The 20,877-nt window shown below is 41.3% G+C and overlaps 1 protein-coding gene and 1 non-coding gene across 4 annotated transcripts in view; both read right to left on the bottom strand.

The window, feature by feature from the left end:
• Cbfa2t2 (CBFA2/RUNX1 translocation partner 2) overlaps positions 1-20,877 on the bottom strand; it is a 178,909-nt gene that overhangs the window by 140,412 nt on the left and 17,620 nt on the right. The gene's annotated exons all lie outside the window — the stretch shown is intronic.
• On the bottom strand, positions 14,486-14,589 carry LOC111816715. Its single transcript, XR_002821064.1, has one exon. It is a non-coding gene; the product is annotated as a small nucleolar RNA U13 (small nucleolar RNA).

The following is a 20,877-nucleotide window of genomic DNA, read 5'->3' as shown; positions in this document are numbered from 1 at the left end:
GAGGTCCCTGCATGCTTGCCTAAGCAAGCACTTTAGACCACTGAGCTATCTCGCCAGCCCTTAAAGTGCTTTTGGAAAATAGGAGTTCATCATCTTAATTTATTATAAAGTCTACAGTTTAAGTCAATACATCTCAACACTTAGTGTGTAAGTGAATCACCTGGAAAATCTTATTAAAATGCAAATTAAGCCAGGTGTGGTAGTTAGGTCTGTAACCTCAAGTACTCTGGAAGGTGCTAAAATGGGAGGATTACAAATCCAAACCTCTACCTGGCCAATTTAGTCATTTAGCAAAACCCTGTCTCAAAAGTTTTTAAAATGACTGGGTATACAGCTTAGTGTCAAAGTCCTGGGTTCAATCTCCGGTACAACCAAAAAGCTCTCACTCTGTAGTAAAGGCAGCCCTGAGCTCACTGTGTAGCCTAGGCTGGACTCAAACCTGCCAATAGTCTCCTGCCTCAGCCTTCTGAGTGTTGGGATTACAGACATGCACCACCACACCTGGCCTAGATTCTGCATTTTTAACAAGATCCTAGGTGACATTATGCTGCAGGTTCCACTGAAAATACACAGTATCTATTTTCTTTCTGAATAAAAAACAGGGTAGGATGGTTATTCGATACATGGTCTTGCTATGTAGTTCAGGCTGGCCTTAAACTTGCTAAGATTCTCCTGCCTCAACTTCTCAAATGATGGGCTCAAAGGCCTGCATTGGCATTTGACAGGCTGAAAAAGGCAGATTTGTTGCTCCCTGCCCATTCTTGTCTAGTTTTGTACATGGTTGTTGCAGGGTCTCACTACCCAGCTTGGACTCGTGGTAAACCTCCTGCTTTCATTTCAGCCTCCCCAGAGCTGAGATTACAGGCATGTGCCACTATGTGTGGACTCTGGCTGGCCCAGCCCTGGGTGCGGGGCTGGCACAGCATGTGGTGCCAGGGATCAAACCACAGTCCCTGAACTTGCCTAACTGGACACTTTAATCTGCTGAGCTATCTCACTGGCCCCCATTCTTATCTAGTTTAAGGGGTAAAGGCATGTGATCAACCAACTTCTGCAAAACAATCCTTAAAGGTTTATCAATTGTTTTCTCTTTGTCAGGAATCATTCTTTGGTTGGTTGATTTTTGTTTACGTAGCACAGGCTGCCCTGTCCTTAGCCTTGAGTGCTGGTATTAAGACATACACCACTTGTCACAGGCACCATTTTTAAGCCTTTCAAATGGGCATTTCAAGTTTTTTTTTTCCTCTTTATCATATTTAGGGATTTTTTGGGTGACGGGAAGATAAAGCTCTCACAAATGTTAATTCCCTCCCTTCTCTCTTAGGCCTAATCCTTTTTTCATTATGAGACAGAGTTTTGCTAAATTGCTTAGGCTGGGCTTCAACTTTTCAGCTTTCTGCCTCAGCCTACTCAAGCACTGAGATTTAGGGGCATGAGCCACCATGTCCTGTTTGTCCATGTACCTGGGGCCCTTCTCAAACACTCAAATACATAAACCTCTTGAACTGAGACATATAAATATGAAGCTAAAACTTAAGTATAATAGGGTAAATTCCTAACTCCCTTTCTGTATCCCAATGAGATCATATAGACAACTGGTTGCTCCCCATATCACATTGGCTACTTTATCTACTTTGCTATTTGTCTATAAACATCACAGGATATGATCAATAGAATTTCACTTTCAATTTCTCAAAGAATTTCTATGCCTGGTGTAGTGGTACACAACTGTAATCCCACCCAGGTGTGGTGGCACATGCCTGTAATTCCAGCATCCAGGAGGGTGAGGCAGGAGGGTTGCCATGAATTCCAGGCCAGCACTGTGGAGACTAAAGCAGAAAGATTATAAATTCAAGGTCAGACTGGTACACATAGGAATATCCTATCAAAGAAAAGACAAGACATGTATAGTGTGCCTAAGGAGAGTCACATGGAGAGAAAGCATTCTCTCAGGCTTTTGCAGAGAACAAATTGGTCAAGCAATGGCCGTGACATCCACATGGCTGACACTGACCAAAGATCTACAAAGTACGGTACAGGGTTACAGGATACATCCTGAGGATACTTGACTGAGCTTATCAAATACAAAAGTTACATTTCTCCTTATATAGGTCTTGCTTTATCTTGGTCTTAATCATCCAGCAGAAAAGTATAAAAACGAGGTATATAAAGTAAAGCCGGGGCTGGCGAGATGGCTCAGTGGTCTAAAGCACCTACTTAGAACAAGCTTAGCAAAGCACAGGGACCACGGTTCAATCCCCCAGCACCACATGCCAGCCAGCCCCGCCCCCTGGTGGGCTGAGCTGGCCACACACACACACACACACACACACACACAATAAATAAATGGAAAAAAAAATTAAAAAATAAAGTAAAGCCATATAAATATGCTGAGCTGTGAAAGGCTCAAGTCAACACTTTCTGCGGATAACCCACTACGATTGTGGACTGCTGCACTGTGTTGGATTGTTTTCTGAATTCACGCACCTATAGTATTTAGATGCCAACAGAGATACCCATCTCTGACAGGACTAAACAAAAAAAGGGGTTACAAAGGAAGGACCATTTGTATTTGTATATACAGAATAATTAGTATAGATATATAGCTACTTTCACTTAATTCAATGAGAAGAAAGATTTGTACTAATAAGTGTTTGGAAAGGATATCCTGTCTGCTTCTTGTACTATGGATAACCACTAAAAAGATAATAATGTATCAATAAAATTATGGCAAAAAAGATAACAATGTACCATGTACTAATTATTGAAACTGTCCTATTAATCAGCTTTGAAACTGTCTCATTGATATTTCTCAATAAAATAAAAAATAAAAAAAGACAGTCAGTCAGTCATGACTAGATGGGGCCAGCATGGACTACATAGCAAGATGCTGTCAAAGAAAAACAAAAAGAAATTAAAAAGGGGGGGCCAGGGAGATGGCTCAGCTGATTAAGTGCTTGCCTGGCAAGTGCAAGGGCCTGAGTTCAATTCCCGGTTCCACAAAAAAAAGAAAAAAGAAAAAAGAAAAGAAAGTAATTAGAAAAGGGCTATTTTGAAATGTAACCCAGTTTTCTCAACCTTGGTACTAAGGATATAACTTGTTCTTGAGGAGGATCATGAACACATTCTTGATCCTCCTTCCAAGAGTCTAGAATTATTTAGTCCATATTTCCACTCTATTGTTCAGTACACAGGAACCATGACCTTTATTTTATTCCATGTTGCCCAATTAAAGACCTTTTGCTTACTATCTGGCCTCCAAAGAAAAGTTTGCTGGTATATACTTCGACTGGTATATATGTATTACTATAAATAATCTTACAAGGAACTCTCTCAGATAAGTTAATATAATGAGCAGGGACCGGCCAAATAGTTCAGCAGATTAAAGCACCTCCAAGCAGGCGCGGGGGCCAGGGGTTCGATCCCAGGGCTTGTAGTGCTGCCCACCCCCACCCCCCAGGGCACACTGAGACTGGGCATGGTGGTGCACACCTGTAATCCCAGCACTTGGGAGGCAGTAAACAGGAGAATCACTACGAGTCCAATCTAGTAGTGAGATCCTGAACACCCTGTAGACCCTTCCCCAAAATACCTAATAATAATAATAATAATAAGCAGAAAAATACCTCAAACTAACTTTTTTTTTTTTTTTTTTTTTTTTTTTTTCCAGAACCGGGGATTGAACTCAGGCCCTTGCACTTGCCAGGGAAGTGCTTATTCTACTGAGCCATCTCCCTGGCCCTTAAAGTAACTTTTTAAAAAACAGAAGCTACACAACAAAACCTGCATTTTTTCAGAGTAAATTAAAAAAAACAAATAAAAACCTCAAAGTAGTCAAACTTTTAGCTTTTTGTTTCACTTTTGCTGTTACTGCTTGGACCAGAATCAGCACTTGCTCCAAGGTAAAAGCTGTGTCTACGTATATGCGGTTGGAAAGAGCTGGAAAAGCAATTAGCTCTCCTCCTAAGTCTCACCAGCTGTGTTTTCCTGATGACACAGAATCTGTCCACCTGCTCCCACAGATGGTACAGCTGCAGTTAAGTAGAACACCTGGTTTGGAACACCCATTCTATGAAGTTAGAACAATGTGAGGTGCAGCTCCAACCAGGTCATCAGCATTTTCATCCTATCACAATACCACTGACTTTTATAGGATGATAAAATATGTTCTTCAGCCCTTAATACAAAAAAAAAAAAAAAAAAAAAAAAAAATTGAAGTTGCCATAACAATACTGTTAAGGGGGCCAGGAAAACATAGTGAGTTTAGGGCCAGCCTGGATTAGAGAGAACCTCTCTCAAAAACCAAAACAAAACCAAGGTAGTATGGATAACCCACTTTCCAGGTACCCTTTTGTCTGAAAAGCCTTTTTTCAAGAAATTTTTCCTACTCTTTAATAAAAAGATAGTCACATTCCCAATAAATGTGAATGGATACATAATACTAAATAAAACAATGTGAGAAATAAGCATTTCTTCTTTCATACCTAAGGAACTTTATAACTGAGTGAAGAAGTCTGACTGCCGCCATTCTAGGCTGACCATCCTGCTATGCTTTTACACCTGCTAACGATGTATAATGTGGGATAATAAGACCCAGTAACCATGGCTACAACCTACAGCTCCCATCATATTCTTCAACCCTACTCCTGGCATACAACTTCTACTCCCTCTTCTTTCTCAAGCCTTATTCCTTGCATGTAGCCACCACTCCTTTTCACTAAACTCTCCCTCTGGAAAGCTCAGAGGGCCTTCATGGTCCCTCTTTTACACTCATGACCCTACAAAAGAATTCACATGTTGTACAAGTTTCTGGTCTGGTCTAAGGGCCAGAGCAGGCCCTCCCAGATTTGTCCCAAATAAACCTGTCCTTTTGAGCTCATATCTTTGTGTTTCCTTTTGTTCCTAACATTGAGTAACTTTTTATTCTCCATGTAGGACTTTAAAATACTTTAACCTCAAAAAAAAAAATAATAATAATAACCTCTATTAATAAAACAAAAACAAAACAAAAAAACCCTCTACTTAAAACATTAGAGGCATTTTTTCCTTATTAAGGAAGACATCAATATTGGTATACTGAGGCCGGGGAGATAGCTCAGTAGAATAAGTGATTGCCTGGCAAGTGCAAGGGCCTGAATTTAATCCCTGGATCTGCCCCTCACCCCCCCCCCAAAAAAAAGTATATTAAATTCAAATACAAATAAAATATTCATGAGGTGATAGATGAGCTCATGCCATAGTCAAATTAGCTAGTTCAAATGTTGGAAAACTGTACTTTTTTGGTTGGGCACCTATAATCCCAGGACTCAAAAAACTGAGGCAGGAAGATAGCAGCAAGTTCAAGGCCAGCTTAAACTACATATCAAGACCCTGTCTCCAAAAAAAAAAAAAGTTATACTTTTTAGAATATTATTAATTTGTATTTTAGGGAAGGGTCTACAGGGTATTCAGGGTCTCATTACTAGATCGGACTCGTAGTGATCTGCCTGTTTACAGCCTCCCAAGAGCTGGGATTACAGGCACACACCACCATGCCCAGTCTCAATTGCTGTCTCAGTGCAATACTGGAGTCGGTGCCAGCACAGCAGGCCCAGGGATCAAACCCCTGGCCCCTGCACCTGGTTGCAGGCACTTTAATCTACTGAGTTATATGGCTGGCCCCCAATATTATGATAGCTATCATACTTTTCTCTTACTGATGCAACAAAACACTGGACATCCAAAGTTAAAGGGGGAAAGGTTTATTTGGCTTACAGTCTGTGGAGGTTTCAGTCCATAATTGGCTGACTCTATGGCAGGGTGGCACTGGTGGACAGAGGAAAAATAGTTCATGGCAGGCAGAAGATAGCAAAACAACAAGGGAACCAACTTTTTTCTGTCCCTTTTTATATTTTATATAAACTATAAAGATTAGAGGGGCTGAGGAGATAGCTCAGTAGATTAAGTGCTTGCCTGGCAAGCACAGAGTCCTGAGTTCAATCCCCAGTACTGAAAAAAAAAAAGATTAGGGTCCAGCCAAATAACTCAGCGGATTAAAGTGCCTGCAAGCAGGCGTAGGGGCCAGGGATTCAACCCCAGGACCTGCCTGCTGTGCCAGCCCTGCCCCTGGGGCACACTGAGAAGGCAATTGAAACTGGGTGGGGTGGCATGCCTGGTAATCCTAGCTCTTGGGAGGCTGTAAACAGGCAGATCACATCTAGTAGTGAGACCCTGAACATCCTGTAGATCCTTCCCTAAAATTAAAAAAAAAAAAAAGGTAGTAAGATTAGGGTGGTGGGGGAGAGATGGCTCAGTAGGATAAGCGCTTGACTGGCAAACGTAGGGATCTGAGTTCAATCCCCGGTTCCGCAAAAAAAAAAAAAAAAAAAAAAAAGATTAGGGTGGTGCCTAACCAATCAGTGGATTGATTTACTACTCAATCACACACCTTAATCGCAGCAGCACAAATTTGAGATTGAGTCACCTCTGTAAAAGCCCCCCTTGTGACTGCATTAAGCTTTGGGGGTTACATCTACACAAAAGTCAGAACAATGGCTTATGACAAAAGTGGCATGGTATTTTGGATATCAGGGATGTCTTGGGAATACAACATACAGATATGAAGGGGACATGCTTGGTTACCAAAAGACAACACAATATTATGATGTAAGTAAAATAAAATCAAATGAAAGGTGTTTCTTCAGATTAAAATCAGAGCCGAACACAGTAATTCAATTAAATCGGATGTCAGTCTCTACTCCTTCCTTCCTCAGTTAGCATTAACTAGTCTTTCCCTAATACATCCTCATTTTCTGTCACTTTTATCAAATCTGTTTTGCATCAGAAGTTTTTCTTTGAGCCAGGCATGGCGGTACACACCTGTAATCCCACTACTCAAGGAGGCTGAGGCAGGAGTATAGCCATGAGTTCAAGGTTAGCCTGAGCTACAATAGTGAATTCAAGGCCAATCTTAACTATATAGTGAAACCCTGTCTAAAAAATGTTTTTCTTCTGTGAATCCAAACTTCCTCAGTCTGGTTTTACATAGTCTTTGTCTCATTTAGACAGCTTATGGAAGTATTTCTTTCTCACAGTAGAATTTAGGCCAAGGTAGAAATCATTTAAGAGACCTTGTTGAAAATGCAGATTTCAGGGGCTGGTGAGATGGCTCAGTGGTCTAAAGCACCTACTTAGAACAAGCTTAGCAAAGCACAGGGACTGTGGTTCAATCCCCCAGCACCACATGCCAGCCAGCCCCGCCCCCTGGGGCACTGAGCTGGCCACACACACACATAAATAAATAAAATTAAAAAAAAGAAAAGAAAATGCAGATTTCAAAGCCAGGTACAGTGGCACAACCTTGCAATCCCAGCACTTAGGAGGCTGAGGCAGGAGGATCAATGAAAGTTCAAGACCATCCTCAGCTAAAAAGCTCAAGTTCAAGGCCAGTTTGAACTGCATAGTGAGACCATCTCAAAAAAAGGCAAAAAAGAAAGAAAAGAGTAGAAAATGCATATTTCAGGGAATTACCCCAGAATTTCAGAATTTAAATCTCTGGAGTTAACTCTCCTAAGTTGTTTTTAACAAGCTTCCAGATACACACCAAAGTGCACTGCACTTTTTTTTTTTTTTGGTGGTACAGGGGATTGAACTCAGGACCCTGCGCTTGCCAGGCAGGCACTTATTCTACTGAGCTATCTCCCCGGCCTCTGCACTGCACTTTGTACATTGCATCTAATTATTTTTTTATTTCTTAACGATTTTTTTTTTTTTTTTTTTTTTTTTGCAGAACCAGGGATTGAACTCAGGCCCTTGCACTTGCCAGGGAAGCACTTACTCTACTGAGCCATCTCCCCAGCCCTCTTAACGATTTTAAAGGGAGTCTACATTTATTGATTACTCTACAACACTGACACAAATTTCTTTTGTCTTTAGTCTGCCCTATCTCAGCCAAGAGCTGACTTCTGTATCTCCTCCTGGTGTCTGCCTAATACACTGGCTGACCCAAAGCAGGCCTTGGTGCAAATGCTGAGTTTATCCTATCATGGCAATATAATTCCTTTTTCCTTCTGAGAAAAATATTAACAGCATGAGAATCTGTTGAGTAGCTCATTAAAGTTAAACCTGGGGGCCAGGGAGATGGCCCAGTGGAATAAGTGATTCCCTGGCAAGCACAAGGGTCTGAGTTCAATCCCCAGTTCCACCACAAAAAATAAAAAAAGTTAAACCTGATGAAGTGGGGGTAGACTTGTATTCCCAGCACTTTATGGGAAGTGGGGGTAGACTTGTATTCCCAGCACTTTTTTTTTATCCTCGCAGAAGCAGGAGGATTAAAGGTTCAAGCCCCACCTAGGTGATTTAACAAGACCCTGTCTCAAAACATAAAAACCTGGGGGACCAGGCCAGGCATCGTGACATACACCTGTACTCCCCAGTGCTCAGCGGTTGAGGCAGTAGGATCACTGTGAGTTTGAGGCCAGTGTGGGTTACATGGTACATGGAAGTCCAGTGAAAAATATATAGCAAGATGCTTTTTCAAAAAATTTAAAAAGAAAAAAAATTAAACACATTAAATAAGCAAACAAAGATAATAACTTGTTTTGTGAATTACTTCACAATGACCAAACTATCTATAATGAGTGATAAGCTAAAAACTGGGGGCTGGGGAGATGGCTCAATAGAGTAAGCACTTCCTGGCAAGTACAAGGTCCTGAGTTCAATCCACAGTACCACCAAAAAAAAAAAAAAAAAAGGGGGGGGGGCCAAGGGCTGGGGAAATGGCTCTGTAAAATAAGTGCTTGCCTGGTAAGCGCAAGGGCCTGAGTTCAAATCCCGGTTCCATACCAAAAAAAAAAAAAGTCCAGGAATATAGCTCAGCAACATAAGCACCTGCCTGACAAGCACAAAGTCCTGAGTTCAATCCCTGGTTCGGGGGGGGGGGGACCCCAAAGTATCGCACTACTAACACTGAGAAAATCAACACTAAATGTTGTTGCCATTCATAAAATTTGTTTCCAAGGTACTTTTTTTCCCCTGTATTTTAGGGAAGGGTCTACAGGGTATTCAGGGTCTCATTACTAGATCAGGCTTGTGGTGATCCCAGTTTACAGCCTCCCAAGAGCTGGGATTACAGGTGTGTGTCAACACGCCCAGTCTCAACTGTCATCTCAGTGTACCTTGGGAGAGGGACTGGCATGGCAGGCCTGGGGATCAAACCTGGCCCCTGTGGCCTGCTTGCAGGGCAGGCGATTCAATCCCTTGAGCTATTTGGCCAGCCCTAGAGAGACTCTTAATATTGCCCTAGGAACAAACAATTCAAATGTCAATCAAGAAACAAAAAGGGGAGATGGGGAGATGGGGCCGGGGAGATGGCTCAGTAGAGTAAGCGCTTGCCAGAAGAGCCTGAGTTCAATCCCTGGTTCTGCAAAAAAAAGAAAAAGTATGCCTGTAGGGCTGGCCTGATAACTCAGTGAACTAAAGCTGGGATTACAGGAGTGCACCACCATGCCCACCTATAATGTTTTAGGGGTTTTTTCTTGTCTTTTTGAGATGGGGTTTTACTATGCAGTTCATGGAGGACTTGAGCTCAGTTTGTAGTCCAGGCTGGTCTCAAACTCACAATGATCCACCTGCTTCAGCCTGCTGAATCCTGGGATTACAGGCACACCCAGCTCCATGATGAAATTTCTTTTTTTTTTTTTTTTTGGCAGAACTGGGGATTGAACTCAGGCCCTTGCGCTTGCCAGGCAAGCACTTATTCTACTAAGCCATCTCCCCGGCCCCATGCAATTTCTTACTACTATTATTATCACTAGTAGCAGGAGCAACACTAGAATTGAACCCAAGCAGGGCCTTCACACTGAGCTACATCCCACCTTTTTTTTAAATTTTGAGGTGGCATCTTGTCTCAAAGTTACCCAGGTTACATGAGCTACCCAAAGTTACCTAAATTACCCAGGATGGGCTTGAATTCGTGATCTGCCAGCCTCAACTTCCCAGAGTGCTGTGGTTACAGATATACACCACAATGCCTGGCTGTAAGTAATAGAAGTAGTTCTATTTCTGTGCTATGACCAGTCAGCGAGTTCAGACAGTTTCACTTCAACCCAGGTTGGCCTTGAAATACCCAGGCTGCCCTCAAACTTTTGATTCCCTTTCTTCAAACTCTCAAGTAACTAGGTGCATGAATGCTACCACATCCAGCTCTAAAAACCATTTTTGGGTTTTGAGGGTTTTGTTTTGTTTTGTCTTATTGTTTTGGTTTTGTTCTTTGGCAATAGTGGAGGTGGAAGCCATGGTATTTGCACTGCTCTATATTTCAAAATTATCCAAAACACATTTAGCTAAGTTACTAAAATGCCCAGGCTTGGCTTGAAGATGTGGCCTTCCTGCTTCAGGCTTCCACGGTGCTAGAATTAAAAGTGTGCATAACAACTGGAAAACTTTTTTTTTTCCCCTGGTGGTACTAGAGATTGAACTCAGGACCTTGTGCTTGCCAGGCAGGTGCTTATGCCACTGAGCTATCTCCCCAGCCCATGGAAAACTTTTTGATAGAAGCTGTATCTATGAGAGCTGACCAAAAGTATATTCTAGATCTAATTCTACTCCTAATTATATGCCCAACAAAAAGACAGATATATATGTGGGCACAGTGGCATATGCCTCTATTAGCTACTTGGGAGGCTGAGGCAGCAAGATCCCAAATTTGAGGCCAAACAATGCTGGGCATATGTTTCTTTCTTTCTTTCTTTTTTTTTTTTTTTTTGGCGGAACTGGGGATTGAACTCAGATTCTCGTGTTTCCCAGTCAAGTACTTATCCTACAGAACCATCTCTCCAGCCCCACATGTTTCTACAGTACAATATCCCTGGGTTCAATCTCTAGTAAACCCCCACCACAACCATCACCACCACCACCACAGAGCCATAAATATGTCAGCCTATGTGAGACCCTGGGTTCAATACAAAGCACAGACAAAAAGGGGTGCATATACCCCAAAGCCAACTGTTTCTTGCAGTACTATTCCTAAGGCAAAAACTAAAAACAAAACATTCAGGGGTTGGGGATATAGCTCAGCAGCACAGCATGTGCCTGGGAAGTGCAAGGTCGTGGATTCCCAGTTTAAAAAAAAAAAAAAAACACACCAAAAAAAAAAACAACCCAGAATGAACTAAAAGGGCCAGCCAGATAGCTCAGCGTGTTAAAGCACCTGCTTAGGCAGGCACAGGGCCTGGGGTTCAACCCCTGGCTTGGCAAGCCAGCCCCACCCCGGGGGCAGGCTGAGAAAGTGATTGAGACTGGGCATGGTAGCGCATGCCTGGGAGGCTGAAAACAGGAGAATTACTACAAGTCTGATCTGTGTAATGAGACACTGTAGACCCTGTACAGAAATACAAAAAAACAGAATGGACTAAAAACATATGCATTGGTACTGAACCAAAGAAGCCAAACAAAGAATACACACTACATGACTTTGTTTATACAATGTTCAAAAAAGAAAAAATGGGGCCAGAGAGATGTAAATACTTGCTTGGCAAGTGCAAGGGCCTAAATTCAATCCCCGGTTCCGCCAAAAAATAAAAATAAAAAATAAGTCACTGGCAGATGACAGTGAAGGCCTCTGAAGTGGATTCTGTTAATTTTGTTTGTTTTTGTGTTTTTAAGACAGCGTCTAGGGCCGGGGAGATGGCTCAGTGGAATAAGCATTTCCCTGGCAAGCGCAAGAGCCTGAGTTCAACCCCTAGTTCGGCCAAAAAAAAAAAGACAGGGTCTTGTTATACAGTTCAGGGTGGCCTTGAGCTCACTTTGTAGCTCAGACTGGTATTAAACTCACAACAATCCTGTCTGAGCCTCCCTAGAATGCTGGGATTAAGGGCATGCAACACTACACTTGGCCTGTTTTAGTTTTATATCTTGATTTACACAGTACGTAAACAGGTATGATCACTTTGTGAAAATTTGTTAAGTTGTATATTTTCAATGTGTACATTTTTACTTGCTTAATACAGTTTATGTAAAGAGGAAATAAACCAAAAAGAAAATAAATCTACATTCCAGAAAGCTGACATAGCTAGTATTTTTTAAAACATCCTTCTCTTTGTAAGTCATAAGCAAAAACTATTTTAATTTATAACCCAGGATTAAATGACTAGCTACATGCTGGCCCAGCCCCTCGGGTGCACTGCGCCAGCGACTGAGTCCAAGCATGGTGATGCACACCTGTGATCCCAGCACTGGGGAGGCTGAAAACAGGAGAATCACTACGAATCCAAGCTGCATAGTGAGACCCTGTACCAAATAGATAAAAAGAAAGAAAGAAAAAGAAATTAAATGACTAGCTAAATAGAAAAAATAAAGTAAAATAAAATAAATGACTAGGTAAAGCCACAACTTAAGTCACCTATGCAATGGAATCCAACTGTAAGAAAACCAACCCAAAGCTCCTTGCTCACTAAGCTGTACTTGTCTACTGAGATACAAGAACATTTTTCAGTATGGAAAAATTTATACAACTGTTCAGACAGATCTTTCTCTTAAAGGTTTCTTTTCATAATTTTTTTTGTTTATTTTCTAGTACAGGGAATTGAACTCAGGACCTTGCACTGGCCAGGCAGGTGCTTTACATCCCTGGGCCTCTCGCTGTAAACATTATTCAGTTCCCAGCAACTTGAGAGGCTGAAGCAGAAGGATTCCTGACAGTATGAGGACAGCTTGGGCTACATAATAAGTTCATTCAAGGACAGCCTGAACTATGTAGTAAAACTCTGTCTAAAAAAAAAAAAAAAAAAAATAAAATCCTAGCCCATGCCAGCTAAGCACTCCAGCATTGTGTCTCTCCAGCCCCAAAGTAGCCCTGGGGATGCAGCTTAATTGTAGAGTAGCTGCCTAGCACACTCTGAGGCTCTGAGTTCCATCCCCAATCCAGAGAAAAAAAAAAAAAAAAAGTAAAATCCTATTTCTCTCCCTTCACTCTGTGGGATCTGAGTCAGTCTGTCATATTCTAATATTTAAGTGGCATGGGCTGTCTGTCCAATTTCCCTATAACTGAGAAGAAGAGAGTTCACATATAAACAGGATTGATCTCACAAATAAATAAATGTACAAAGAGATCCTTTCCTTAAAAGAAGTTGTTGGGGCCGGGGAGATGGTTCAGTGGAATAAGCGCTTCCTGGCAAGCGCAAGGGCCTGAGTTCAATCCCCAGTTCCACAAAAATAAATAAATAAATAAATAAAATAAAATAAATTGTGTTTTACTTATGGTCAAATCTCACATAATAAATTAATTCTACCTGCAAACATAATTAACCAAAAAAAGACAGGGCCAGGGAGATGGCTCAGTGGAATAAGCGCTTCCCTGGCAAGCGCAAGGACCTGAGTTCAATCCCCAGTTCCACCAAAAAAAAACAAAAAAGAAAGAAATTCTTCAGCAGCCTCTAAGCCAGTCCAACCAATTAAATCCAACTAGAACCCCAATTTCTTAATTCAAAAGAAGCATAAACAAACCCCTCTTGGTGTATTTATAAATCCTTGCCAACCTACCCAGATAATCCTGTCATACTTAGTTCCAAATCTGCATTCATGTAAATATGCTACAATCAAAAAAGGTGCTATTACTGCTCTTTATAGTTTTCTTTTTTTTTTTTTTGCAGAACCGGGGATTGAACTCAGACCCTTGTGCTTGCCAGGCAAGCATTTATTCTACTGAGCCATCTCCCCAGCCCCTCTTTATAGTTTTCACTGCCACACCAACATGTGCTATTAAATACTGTTTTGTTTTGTTTGTTTTTGCGGAACTAGGGATTGAACTCAGGCTCTTGCACTTGCCAGGCAAGTGATTATTCAACTGAGCCATCTCCCTGGCCCCATGCTATTAAATACTGAGGGACTGCAGGGCATAGTGGTACACGCCTATAACCCCAGAATGGGAGAATCACAAGTTCAAAAACCAACCTGGGCAACTTAACTGACTTAGCAAGATTCTCTCAAAATTGAGCAACACCTCCCCTACCACCAGAGAAAAAGGCTGAGGGGCTGGATTCAATTTCAAATACCATTTAAAAAAAAAAAAAAAAAAAAAAAAAAAAAAAAAAACCTGCTTTAAATGATACCCTTAATTAGAGGTGATAAGTTAAATTTGACCCAGCTATTGTTTCCAAATTTTGCATGCACTAATAATTTATAGACAGTGCTCCATGCCTGTCATCCCAGCCACACTACAAAGACTGAGGCAGATGAGAAAGGTCCGGTCTCAAAACTGAATGCAAAAAAAAAAAAAAAAAAAAAAGGAATGTAACTCAGTGGCAGAGCAGTACCAGGGGATAGAAAAGTCTATATACAGTTAACCCACTGAGCTGTAGCCACCAAGAGAACAAACAACTGTCAAAGACTATCAACTATCAGGAACTGCGTAGTCTACTCTGAAGACATAAGATCCTAAGGATGTACTGCCTTTTAATTCATGAAACCAGAATCCACAGTGAGAATAACCTCAGAGTTTATTCCTCTCCACCAAAATGAGTAATGTGCCAATGTCACAACAAGGTTTTAGGGAGGTACATCTCACACAATGCCATAAACACTCAAGTCATCACACTCATGAACCTGAAAGATAAGAGTTCCCTTATTTTAGCTTCCCTACATTTTTTGTGGTTTCCCTATATTTACAGCAATCTTTTATACAAAAATATTCCTACCCACCTTGCATTAATAGGTGCTCAGAATGATTTCAAAGACATATGGGCAAGAGTAGAGCATCTAACCACTGCCCATGATTCTGATGATAAAAAATGATTTTCAGAGCTCAATGTGGTGGGTCATGCCTGTAGTACCAGTGACTTAAGAGGCTAAATTTGGAGCATTACTTGAACTTACAAGTTCAAGACCAGCCTAGATAGTCATGACCAGTGGCCCACACCTGTAATCCCAGCACTTTTGGAGGCCCTGTGTTAACATAAAAATGGCCTGGGGATGTTACTCAGTGTGAAGGCTTTGGGTTCAATCCCCAGTTTTGCAAAAAATTAAAAAATAAGAATTCTGGGCGGATATGATGGCACATGTGTAGATGGGGTCCTCACTATCTTACCTAGGCTTGCCTTGAACTCCCAGGTTTGAGTAATACTCCCACCTCAGCCTCCTGAGTAGCTAGGATTCTAAGTATAGACCACTGTTCCTGTAGTTGTATAGTGAATTATGTAAAATATACTGCCAGTCCAAATATTAACCTTAAAAATTACTGGAAAGGAAAAACATATTTCATTCAAGATCAGCAAGTTTTTCCAGAAACTTTCTTGTAAACACACCCATGCAAACACATATATTAGATCAGATGCCAAAAGTTTGTGAGTATGCTTACTATTTAATATTGAAACTATCCATTACAAATAAACTGTTCCATTGCCTCAGAACTCTTTATACCTGCTGCCCCAATTTGGTACGAGGGGCTCCAAAAACATGAAAGCATATATTTAAAAAAGTATCTTAGAAAACCAATGACCCTTAGTTGATATAATGATAACTTATCATTAAGACTATTTTCTAGGGGCCAGGGAGATGGCTCAGTAGAATAAGTGCTTCCCTGGCAAGTGCAACAGCCTGAGTTCATTCCCCGTTTCCGCCAAAAAACAAACAAACAAAAAGACTGTTTTCTAGTATTTTTTATCTTCTAGTATAATTGACTTTTTCTAATAGAATACAAATATCAGAACCCTCAAATACAGTAAATGATTCACTGAACTCAACTCTCAGGTACCAAAAATCATGAGACTGAGATGGCAAAGGGCTGAAATAATCTACAAAAAATGGAACATTCACATAAGTAGGAATTTATTTTATTTTACTTTTTTTTTTTTTTTTTTTAATGTATTTGGTACAGAATCTCACTACACAGCTTGGACTCATAGTAATCCTCCTGTTTTCAGCCTCCCAGAGCTGGGATTACAGGCATGTTGCCACAACCCATGTCAGTGGCCCACTCAGCAAACCTGGGGGCAGGGGTGGGACCAGCTTGTTATGAGATACTGGGTATCGAACCCTGGTCCCTGTGCTTTGCCTAAGTGCTTAGTGCTTAGTCTGCTGAGCTTTCTCATCAGCTCTAGGAATTGATTTTAATATTTCAAATCACCACTTAACAGCTATGATTTCTATGGAAAGTCTTGACCTCATTTATGACATTCCTTAGAGACCAACAGCTAAAAAATTACATGCCTGTAATCCCAGCACTCAGGAGGCTGAGGTAGAAGAATCACCTAGTATTCAAGGCCAGCCTGGGCTACAAAGTGAATTCATGGGGGTTGGGGATATAGCTCATGGGCATAAGCGCCTGCCTGGCAAGTGCAACATCCTGAGTTCGATCCCTGGTACTGCAAAAAGAAAAAAAAAAAAAAAAAGTGAATTCAAGACTAGCCTGAACTGCATAGTGCAATACTGCCTCAAAAAGTAAAAAAACAGGGGTCAGGGAGATGGCTCAGTAGAATAAGCGTTTTCCTGGCAAGCACAAGGGCCTGAGTTCAATCCCTGGTTCTGGGGAAAAAAAAAAAAAAAAAAAAAAATCAGCATGGATTCCTTAGAGGTGTACCGAAAAATCACAGCAAGCCAAGGAAGGGTTCATGTCCACAGCTGCAGCTAAACGCTCACTAGTTCTGAGGCACTGATGCCTCAGATGACATCCCATCTTTTCTTTTTTTTTTTTTTTGCAGAAGCAGGGATTGAACTCAGGCTCTTGCGCTTGCCAGAGAAGCACTTATTCCACTGAGCCATCTCCCTAGCTCCCCATCTTTTCTTGAAAAAAAAATCTGTCTCCACTGATTGAACCAAAATCCTTGTTTTACTGGTTCCCAATATAATTCTCCCCATTAGCATCAATTATGAGGAAGAAAAATGAACAATCACAATCCAAACTTAAGGGGCCAGGGAGATAGCTCAGTAGAATAAGCACTTGCCTGGCAAGCGTAAGGGACTGAATTCAATCCCCAGTTCCGCCAAAACAAACAAAAAATCCAAACTTAATTAGAACCCCAACTTCATTAGAATAGCAGCAAAACAGACACAAGGACACAATGGAAGTTTTCTGAGGACAGAGTGTGCATCCTAACCCTTTTGGCACTTTCATAGCATTAAGACCTATTCCTGCATTGAACAGTTCCATCATGTAGATGTTAGTGAATGGCAAACTTCACTTAGACTATGGTGGAAATATTTTCTTCATCTGTATTGCTTAATTTTTTTTGTTTATTTTTTGAGGCAGGGTCTTACTATGTAGTTCAGGCTGGCCTTGCACTATGTAGTCTAAACTGACTTCAAACTTGTGATGAGGGCCAGGGAGCTATCAGAGTGTTGCCGGGCAAGTGCAGGGTCCTGAGTTTAATCCCCGGTACTGAAGAAAAAAAAAAAAAAAAAAAAAACTTGTGATGATCCTCTTCTCTCAGCTTTCTAAATGCTGGGGCTACAGGTGTGCACTACCACACCCATCTTAAATTGTTAAATGCATTTATATATTATGTGTATAAAACAAAGTAAATATGAAGAAAAAGGGGCACGGTATCTCTCTATGTACTATGGTAACACTGACTATTTTTTTACAAAAAGTTTTAAGCCAGGCATGGTGGCACAGTTCTGCAATCCCAGAATTTGGATTGGCAGGAGGATCATTTTGAGTTGGAAATCAGCCTGGGCTACAAAGTGAGCTCAAGGCCAGCCTGAGCTGCACAGTGAAACCTGTCTCAAAAAAATAAATAAAATATAACAATAGGGCTGGTGAGATGGCTCAGTGGTCTGAAGTACCTACTTAGAACAAGCTTGGCAGAGCACAGGGACTGCGGTTCAATCCCCCAGCACCACATGCCAGCCAGCCCCACCCCCTGGTGGGCTGAGCTGGCCACACACACACACACACACACACACACACACACAAATAAATAAATAAATAAAAAACTAAAAAAAAATATATAACAACAAAAAATGTGGGGGCAGTGAGACAGCTCAGCAGACTAAAGCGCCTGTTTAGGGAAGCTTAGGCAAGCACAGGGACCTCGGTTCAATCTCCAGCACCACATGCTGCGTCAGCCCCACTCCCAGGGCAGAGCAGCCAGAATTCGGGCATAGTGTCACACACCTGTAATCTCAGCATATACCTGTAGTTTCAGCATTGGGAAGGCTGAAAGCAGGAGGATCACCACAAGTCTGAGCTGTGTAGTGAGACCCTATAACAACCAAATACACTAAAAAACAAAACAAAACAAAAACAAAAACCAAACAAACAAACAAAAATATATATATAATACACTCCCCCCCCACAGGTCATTTTGCCACTCAGCTTTCACATTAAATTCCTTTCCCCTTATTTCTATGCAAACTTGTTCCCACAATTATGGAGATTGCTACAAATTATAGTGTAACAAAGTCATTCATGTAATAACACTGCTCAAAACATGCCTTTTTTTAAGTTCTCTACTGATTATGATTCTCACTTTATCAGGCAGAAAGGAGAGGTATACTTATCTATATTTCACAAATGATGAATTGTTCAAGATTGCACTGCTTTTGACATAGAGGTAACAGAGGGACTGGGATGACAAACATATCTTCTTTTATACCTACATCTGAAAGAGAAAATAGGCTAGGCATGGGGTGGTACACACCAGTAATACCAGTACTCAAGAAGCTGAAGCAAGATCGGCAACTTTGAGGCCATCCTAGGCTACATAGCAGGTCCCTGTCTTTAAAAAAAAAAAAAAAAAATTCAATCCCTGGTTCCACAAAAATAAATAAATAAATAAATAAATAAATATTAAAAAAAATTTTTAAAAAGTGGGGTTAGGGACAGTTTGTTTCTTTTTTGGTACCGGGGATCAAACTCAGGACCTTGAACTTGCAAGCAGGCGCTTATCCCACTAAGCTATCTCCCCAGCCCTAGGAAGCAGTTTCTATTCACAGTTGCAATTCCCAAAAGGATAAACCCCTGTGTGCTAGCTGTGGGACACCAAAAAAATCCTTTGTTTTGCAGAACTGGGGATTGAACTAAGGACCTTATGCTTACCAGACAAGCGCTTATTCTACTGAGCTATCTCCCCGGCCCCTAAACACAGAACCCCCCCTTTTTTTTTTTTTGGCAGAACTGAGGATTGAACTCAGGCCCTTGTGCTTGCCAGGCAAGTGCTTATCCTACTGAGTTATCTCCACCACCCTAGATCCTGTGATTTGTGAACCAATCCTCTTACCCGAAAAATAAAAGGATAAGGATACTACCTATCTTACTTTTTGTTTTTATTTTTTGTATTTAGGACAGGGTGTATAGGGTCTCATTGTGTAGATCAGACTTGTAGTAATCCTCCTGTTTATAGCCTGCCAAGTGTTAGGATTACAGGTGTAAACTATCATGCCGTCTCAATCACTGCCTCAGCACACCCTGGGGGGGTGGGGCCAGCACCACAGGTGCAGGGATCAAACTCCCAGCCCCTGTGTCTGTCTAAGCAGGTGCTTTAATCAGCTGAGCTATATGGCTGGCCCTACTTATCTTACTTGATTGCCACAACAATCAGATGATGCAAAAACTGTTATGATACACAAATGACAGCTGTTATTTCCATTAATGATACAAATGAGAGATAACTGCGCTAACTTCTGGAGACTATATTCCAAAACTAGTGAAAAAAAAAAAAAAAAAGAGCATAAACCTGGATCACCAAAAGCAATTTCATCCTGATAAATGATTCTTTAGCAACTAATTCTAAAGCATAAAAACAAGAATCCCCCAGCAAACAAATGGAATTTCAAATTACTGGTAGAAACACAAACTGGGGGGCTGGTGAGATGGCTCAGTGGTCTAAAGCACCTACTTAGAACAAGCTAAGCTCAAGCAAAGCACAGGGGCCTCGGTTCAATCCCCAGCACCACATGACGGCCTGCCTGCCCCCTGGTGGGCTGAGCTGGCCACACACTAACTAACTAACTAACTAAATAAATAAATAAATAAAGGTTATTTAAAAAAAAAAGAAAAGAAACACAAACTGGTATGGTACAGCAGTGCCATGAAACTCAACAATTCCACTCACATTTGTTTATCCAAGACAAATAAAAACCAGTATGTACAAACTAGGTATGTAGTTCACCCCTATATTCCCAACACTCTAAAATGTTAAAATAGTAGGATCACAAATTCAAACTGAGCCCAAGCAACTTAGAAAGACCCTGTCTCAAAAAACTGGCTGGAGGGCCAGCCAGATAGCTCAGCAGATTAAATCATATGCTTAGGCAGATGCAGGGACCAGTATTCAATCCCTGGCATGCTGTGCCAGCCCCACCCCCAGGGCAAGCTGAGATGCTGATTGAGACTGGGCGTGGAGGTACACAGCTGTAATCCCAGTGTTTAGGAGGCTGAAAACAGGAGGATCACTACAAGTCCAACCTGTGTAGTGAAACCCTGAAGACCCTGTACTAAATACATTAAGGAAAAAAAAAAAAAAAAAAAAAAACCAGGCTGGGATATATCTTAGTGTAAAGGGCCTGGGTTCGATCACAAGTATGGCCGAAGTGGGAGTTGGGGGTTATGGCTCAGTGTAAAGACCTAGGGTTCAATACCCAGTAAACCCCCCAAAAAGTACACATGTATCTAAATGTTTAGAACGTTGTTAATAATCACAAAAACAGCTGGGCGTGGTAGCATACCTGTAATTCCAGCACTCCCAATGCTCAGGAGCCTGAGGCATGAAGTAAGGCATGAAGATCACCTGAGTTTGAGGCTAGCCTGGGCTATATTGAGCTCAAGACCCAGTCTCAAAAATAAAAAAAAAGAATCACCAAAACAGAAAAGAAGGGCCAGGGAGATAGCTCAGTTGAAAGCGTAAGGTCCTCAGTATGAACCCTGGTACCACCAAAAAAAAAAAAAAAAAAAAAAAAAAAAAA

This window comes from Octodon degus, unplaced genomic scaffold (genome assembly GCF_000260255.1).
Source record: "Octodon degus isolate 3935 unplaced genomic scaffold, OctDeg1.0 scaffold00037, whole genome shotgun sequence".
Taxonomy (NCBI): Eukaryota; Metazoa; Chordata; class Mammalia; order Rodentia; family Octodontidae; genus Octodon; species Octodon degus.
Note: the sequence above shows the minus strand (reverse complement) of the source record. Positions and strands in the feature narration are given on the sequence as shown.